General features: G+C 32.7%; 1 pseudogene; it reads right to left on the bottom strand.

The window, feature by feature from the left end:
* Positions 1-6,382: 6,382 nt before the first annotated feature.
* Positions 6,383-6,824, bottom strand: LOC106733525 (60S ribosomal protein L26 pseudogene; annotated as a pseudogene).
* Positions 6,825-8,030: the final 1,206 nt, after the last annotated feature.

Raw genomic sequence — 8,030 nt, 5'->3', positions numbered from 1 at the left:
CTACATTGATGAATATATCCAATATAAACCCTTTTCATTTTCTAGCTCCCTTCTTTGTAGAAATGTAATAGTTGATTCTAATGTTCATATACAAATTAAAGAGACCCATAATAGTCAAAACAGTCTTGACAGTGAAGAAGAAAGTTGAAGAACATGTATTTTTTAATGTACTACAGCATTGTAGTAATTGGAATATCATTGCATTGGCATGATAATAGGTACAGGCTAATGGAATAGAATTTACAGTTCAAAATGAAACCCTTACCTTGAGAAGTAGGGAATCAAGGGAAAAAACACAAAATACATAAGAAATAAGAAAGAAAAAATTATTTGTCGATGATAATATATATAGTAATATTATTGATTAAACCAATAAACAGATTTTCTGTATGGGAAATCTCATTTTGTATGCTGTGGTGATGTACATTGAATGAATGTAAAATAAATTAAAAAATAGAAACTCAAACACTTATTGTCAATTGATTTTGACAAAGAATCTAATCAATTCAACCTGGAATGGAATCATTTCAACATGACGCTTATATACAAAAGAATGAATTTGAACCAATACTTCACTATACACAAAAAGAAAAACAAAAACTCAAAATGGATGATCATTGTGAACTTAAGCTTGAAAATTCTAAAATTTCTGTAAGAAAGTATGTGAGTGTTTGTGACTTTAGGTTATCTGAGATTCTTTAGATTTGACACCAAGGATACCAGCAATAGAAGAAAATTTTAATTAACTTACCTTCATCAAAGTTGAAGAAATTTTGCTACAAAATTCATGATAAGGAAAGTGAAAATATAAGAGAAAACATTTTATAAGTTATATGACTTATGAGGCTGGCGTGTGGCATGGTGGTTAAGGTGCTGGACTCCCACATGGCCGACTACAGTTTGAGTCCTGGACCTGGAGGCTTGCTTTCACAGTTTCTCTCTTTCTGGTCACATTAAATAATCATCATCATAATAAATAAAATTAAATAAATAATTATTTAAGGAAAAATCATATGACTTACAAATCCAGAATATATAAATAACTCTTACAACTCAATAAAAAGGAAATGAAAAATTCAAATAAATAATGGGCCAAAAATATCAATGAACATTTTGAGAAATAAGAGATATGTATAGTGAGTAAGCACTTAAAAAGTGCTTAATATAATTAGTCATTAATATATACAGGTCAAAATCACAGTGTAATACCATCATACACTAACAAGAAAGGTATCATTCCCAAAATTGACAAATGGAGGTGATGATGTAGATAAACTGGAATGCTGATACATTGTTTGTGAGGTTGTATAATTGTGCACACGCTTTGGGAAATATTTTGACAATTATTAAGAAGTCAAATATAAATTTACACACTGCACAATCATTTCACTCTTAGGTAACTTCTAATAGAAAGGAAAGCCCATTTCCATACAAAAAATTATGAACATGAACGTTTACAGCAACGTTATTCATAATAGCCAAGTGTGGAAACAACTCAAATGTCTATCAGTTCAAGAGTGATTACACTAAATGTGTTAAAGTCATATAGCTAATGGGGCTAGCAGGTGGCATGGTGGTTAAGGGCACTGGGCTTCCCACATGGTAGTTCAAGTCCCGGACCTGGCGGCTTGCTTTCTCCCTCTCTCTCGTTCACTCTATCTCTCTCTGGTCAAATTTAAATAAATAAATAAAATATAGTTAAATAAAATATTTCTTATTTTTAAAGACATATAGATGAATACTCTTTGAAAATAAAAAGGCAGAATATGCTGCAACATGAATGAACCTCATAAACCTCATGCTAACTGCAATAAGCCAGATAAAAAGATTTCACATGCTTTGTAACACCATTTATATGAAATGTGCAGGAGAGTGTAGTTTACAGAAACAGGAAGGAAACTACTATCTGCCTGCACCTGAGGGTGGAAAATAGGATCAACTATAACTAGTGATGATCAGATCTATATGGGGTAGGGAAAAAAAAAATAGATTGTAGTGATTTTTTCAAAGTGTGTAAATTATACTTCAATTGAGTTGTTAAAATGAAAGTTTAGGTCAGTAAGAGTATAGACTTCTAATGTTTTAGAGAAATATAATAGAACCTTGAAATTATTACCCTGGTATATCTGGAAAATAGAACAAAACTAAATACCTACCAAACAAAATAAAATGCACATGCTTTTATCTCTAGAATTGAATAATTGTGACCCATTCATATTTTATAATTTCATACCTATTGAACTAAATAGAATTTTACTTAAATTCACTATAACTATTGTTTAAACATGATAGAAGATTCACATTCTGATGTAATCAGAAAAATAATAAAATTATTAAAAACACAAAAGCAACTTTCATGGCTCATTGCTTTATTTAGACATTTTTCTAAAATATTTGAGAACTCTCAATGACTTCTCACATGCATCTTATGCAAGTCGAACATGCTGACACATTATTGACAAACTTCCATGTCAGTGTGACGTATTTTCAAATCACTATACTACAGAAGATAAACTTTCAAACACTGTAAAATTAATCACTATAATCACAAAATAAAATGTATGACAGAGAAACACTCCTCTTTCAAGAATGTGATGTTCATTATCTTATTGATTATCAGACTGAAAGAAATGCAATAATTTTCATTTGAAAAAATTAAAGCATTCTATTTCTAAAAGTAGATTTAATTAGTAATTATTTTAATTGAAAATAATTTAAAAATACATTTAAGTAATTGTAAGTATTCCAATTTTAGTAACAGCAATGCCTACCATATGTTAAGTGTTACATACTATATACTTTGTGAGTGTGAATGTGCATGCATAAAGCATTTCTTAGTCACAAAAATTCTATGAGGTACATTTTATTTTTTTCCATTTATAAAATGAAGAAACTGAAGGTAAGAGAGGTTCACCAATTTGCACAAGCCTCTATGATCAGAAAGTTCAAGAAACTTAACTCCACCCTGCAATGCTGTCTTATTGCTCAGTATTAAAGAAAGACATGAAGTTTGTTTAACTTGAACAATTAGAGTAATGTTGTAAACTATAGTTTATTTAATGAATCTGTACATGTGCTCTATTCTAGGAGAGTTAGACTGTAGAGTAAGAAGACAGGAAAGTGGAAGAGAGCCTGAAAGAGAGTTTCTTCATTATATTTTCCAGGAATAGTTGCATCTGAGCAAATGTATTGTATTTCTAATTTTGAAAGAGAAAATACTTAGATAGAAGAACATTTCTAATAAGAGAGTCACTAATTCTAAGAATATATAGCATAACTGAAGTTTTCTTTATAGATTAACTTTAGAGTTGTTTATTTTTCTATAAATTCTAACATATTCTGTTTCAATCTGGCTTGGTTTTGGTCAAGTTAAAGACTAGAGTCTGTGGGGTATACACCCACCAAAAGTTGCTAGTTCAAATATTTGGGGCAAATATTTTTGGCATTCAACTAAGAAACCACAACAATCTGTATGTGAAGATTAAGGTTGATTTTAATAAACCAAATGACAAAACCTCTTGTGACACAATAGTATTTGAAAAAAAATGTTTCTAGAGTGATAAAAGTGTTAGATAAATTAACAGTTGAATATCATGTCAAAGATATCAGATAATCAGCCAGAGTTTTACTTGGAAGGTAAAAAGTTTAGCAGAAGAAGTTGCGATTGTATCCTTTTTTCTGTATGATCCAACATAGTGAACAAAATCTTTAATGGAACTTAAGAAATTCTCCTTATAAAATATTCAGATAACTCAAAACTAAGAGAAAAAATGAACATTTTAGATTCCAGTAGAAATTTAGAATTATCTTGGCTAGTTGGAACATACCATTGATTCAAGTGATATGAATTTAGATTTTCAGCCATAGTAAAGCTACTAAAATGGATGTGTTTTGTAGGCTGTTAACTACCTATTGTTAAAAAAGTAATGATAGAAAATTCCTGGGTTCAACAACTAATTAAGTTTTCTTTTTTTCTTCTTTCTCACTTCTTTCTTCCATTTTTCTTTTCTATTTTTAAACTGAAACATTTTTCAGATTCTTTATGCAGTAGAAAAAAAAAAGTCTATTTTTGTGGTGAAGCTCCTTGATTGACTAGCATTTCAGAGAATATTCCTAGTGGAAAACTGCTGATATAGATCAGAGAATATGCTTTCTTATTTGTTTTAGACAACCAAGAGAGGGGACTAGCAGATGGCATGGTGGTTAAAGTTCTGGACTTCCACATGGCCAACCATGATTTGAGTCCTTGACCTGACAGCTTGAAACTCACGCCAGCTGTGTGTGAGTGCGTGCCTAAAATCCCAGGGAAAAAATGGAGAAGATATTGTGGCATGGCCATCCCATATGGAGGTGATTTCTCACTTTTCCTCTCACTGTCTTAGGCCAGAACACATACCCTAAAGAAAATCAAAAGGGATGTGACTAGCATGGAAATTAAGGGAGGCGAGTCCCAGACCCTGCAGCTTGAAGATCACAGTGAGCACATGTGCCTGCGTACCAAAAATCCTGAGAGGGGAACAGAGGAGAAACGGTTGCAGTGTGGTCATCCCTTCTGGGATGTGACTTCTTGCTTTCTGTCTCTCTGGCTCTCTGGTGAACACACGTATCCTATAGCAAAAATCTTTCTAAAAAATTATGTGTGTGTGTGTGTATGTATATATATGTTTTATTTTAGTGATAAATAATTCTAGAAGCTGATTTTAGTTTTGACTCTGGTTTCAGCCAGTATTATCTAGCTATGCTGCATTAGGTAAATTTCTCTGCATTCCAATTTTCATCTATTCAGCAAAAGAAAAGCAGGCTAATAGTTGTGCTAAGTAAATAAAATAATTTATATAAATAAAGTTCCTAGCACAGTAAATGGTAGATGTTAATTACTAAATTAATGGCATTTTTTAAATATTTGCTGTTTTTGTGTTTTTTAGGCATATTTCTTATGTTTCTTATATGTGTACTGTATGTGCTTGCTCAAAAAGAGTCAACTTTGATTAGGAAAGTTATAATCAGAGATTAGCAGGAACCAATTTTTTTTTTTTGGAGAGATTTTCACTGTAGGGCACGTGCGCTCGCCAGACAGACAGAGAGAGACATAGAGACAGAAAGTGAGAAATCACCCCCCAGGGGAGATGGTCACGCCTCAATCCCTTCTCCTCCATTCTCCTCTCGGGATCTTGGGCACGCACGCACACGCGCCTGGCGTGAGTTCTAAGCCACCGGGTCCGGGACGTGAACCGCGGTCGACTACGTGGGAGTCCAGCGACATAGCCATTACGCTAACTGCTGGTTCCCTGCAGGAACCAATTTTGATAATGACAAATAGCTGTATAGTTCCTATAGAGTTTTTGATTAGGTAGAGCTACTTGAGTTCATCAAAATGCATTAGCTTTATACATATATACACATACACCCAGATAAATGAACTAATTATTTGTTTATTTCAAACAATTTAACAGTGTTCATAAGTTGATAAAGTGTTTATTTTGACATTAGAAACTTTATTATCACCACAGAAGAAACTTACATATTTAAAATTTGGTCAGGCATTTTTTTTCTGTTTACCTCAAAAATAAGTCAAAGTAATTCCCTTTCTCTCTGTAGCTCTCTCTCATACACACATATGCACACATTACAGATGGACCAAAAAAACACACATATTTCATATCAATTAAAATTAAAATTTTATTTTTAAACAATGTTCCTGTGCACTTTAATTCCAGGATTTATTTTTTAGGAGTTATAATTTTTTACTACATCTAGAATAGATCAAGAATTAATGACTCAAAAATTATAAGGATTCAGATTTGGCCAATATAACAATGAATACTTCATTACAATATTAAAATGACCGAAGAAGAATAGGTTGACTCAATGTAAGTTTCTCACTTGGTAATGTCACACAAAGCATAGTTTTTTTAGGCTCTTTGAGAGCCTAAGTTAAATGGCTCATTAATTTCTTGCATTAATATTTCTAAAGAGAAATTACACAGTATGTCATTTTTTCAATCTCAGCTTCAGGCTCTGACATTCTATAGCATTGTGCTTTTCAAAATTATTTTGGTATAAAGTTAAGCAAAATTGGAAGATAAATAGAATCCACCATTCTGTCAAATCAAGTTTACCCTCAAAGTTGGGTGAAAGCATCTTAGTTTATTTTTGTTTAAACAAATATGTATTACGAAATAAAATTCAAAAATCCATTTATGTTTTTAAGAGGACACCAAAGATTCAAGGAAATGACTACTGTGCAATCGGTTTTGACTAGAGTCTACTATACTCCTTGGAAACGTGTATCCACTTCACTGGTATTAGGTGAACTTGAGAAGAATAGATTTTTAAAAATTTTTTCATTTTAGCAGTTTTTAATAAGAACAGTATATATGATTATTTTACTCCTGCATCTTCTCGATTGTTTCTTCCTTATATTTGCCCTTTTCCTTTCCTTCTTGGCGAGACTTGGCTTTCCGTTCAAGGATCTTTGTGCGGTCTTTGTCCAGCTTTAGTCTAGTGATAACCACCTTGCTGGGGTGAATCCCCACATGGACCGTTGTGCCATTAGCCTTTCCCCGCTGCACCCGCTCAATATAGATGACATATTTCTTCCTGTAAACTTGGACCACTTTGCCAATTTGCTGACCTTTGTAGTCTCCTCGCACAACCTGAACTTCATAGTCCTTTCAGATGGGCATAGATCGCATGTTGTACTTCTGCCTCAGCTCTTTGGAAAGGGGGGAAGACATAATCTTCCGTCAGAAGTGGGAAGGTGCATTGAAATGCCTTTTGTGGTTTTTGTTTTAGTCAGAAATCAGAAAGGATTGAACTTCAATTTAGACACTGCCGCTCCTGCGATGACCACGAAAGAGCGAGAAGAAAAGTTTTATATAAATAATGTGTAAAGTCTTTGAGAAAATTTTAACACATAATGAATACAGTGCAGAGATAAATTTGTGAAAGGTGTGGTCCTAATCTCCAGCAAAACAACATTCGATTTCTTAAAAACAGAGCTAATAGTAAATAATCATTCATTTGAAAATTTGATTTTCCTTTATGACGTTTATCTTATAATTTAGGCAAGATACTTAATGAGAATGAAATAGGACACCTTCATCTTGTGCATTTCTATGAAAAACAAAAGTTCTAATAAAGAATTGTGTTTGTGGGACCAGCAGTTAGCGTAATGGCTATGTCGCTGGACTCCCACGTAGTCGACCGCGGTTCACGTCCTGGACCCGGTGGCTTAGAACTCATGCTGGGCGCGTGTGCGTGCGTGCCCAAGATCCCGAGAGGAGAATGGAGGAGAAGGGATTGTGACGTGGCCATCCCCCCTGGGGGGTGATTTCTCGCTTTCTGTCTCTCTGTCTGTCTCTGTCTGTCTGGCAAGTGCACGCACCCTATAGCAAAAACCACTTAAAAAAAAAGAATTATTTTTATCATCATACTATAAAGTATTTAAATTTATTCTACTATACATGGTATTTTAATATGTTGTATTGCTAATAATAGAAATACCGTGTTCTCTCTCTTTCTCTGGTATGTATATATCCTCTGGCATATAAAAAATATCTTTTCATTCTTTCCATATTTGTAGTAGATTTTATTTTTCCGTGATCATATTTCTTTTTATTTCAGCGAAAAATAGTCCTAGATAGATTCACTAAACTGCATATTTTTCAGTAATTATTATAAAGAGCCACAGAACTTGAGAGCTATAAAGAAAAAGGTATGATTATTTTTTACTTTTTTTGAAAATGAGAAGCACTTGTTTTGTTTCACCTGTTTGGACAAGTTCAATAAGCTATTATTTCTAAGCTTGGTTAAAGCAATATTTTTATTTATGGCTTTGATTTTTCAATCATTCTTTTGGAAATATTCTATCCTAAGTTAAAAATATTTTCATTTTAAGAATATACATAAAATTAAATAGAATTGACTCTATTTTCATTTTAAGAATATACATAAATTTAAATAGAATTGACACATTGAAAAGTGTCAAGGTAATGTTTTACCAAGTGTATTTTATATGTGAGAGTCTA

The sequence above is a fragment of the Tupaia chinensis genome, unplaced genomic scaffold (assembly GCF_000334495.1).
Source record: "Tupaia chinensis unplaced genomic scaffold, TupChi_1.0 Scaffold143996_1, whole genome shotgun sequence".
Taxonomy (NCBI): domain Eukaryota; kingdom Metazoa; phylum Chordata; class Mammalia; order Scandentia; family Tupaiidae; genus Tupaia; species Tupaia belangeri.
Note: the sequence above shows the minus strand (reverse complement) of the source record. Positions and strands in the feature narration are given on the sequence as shown.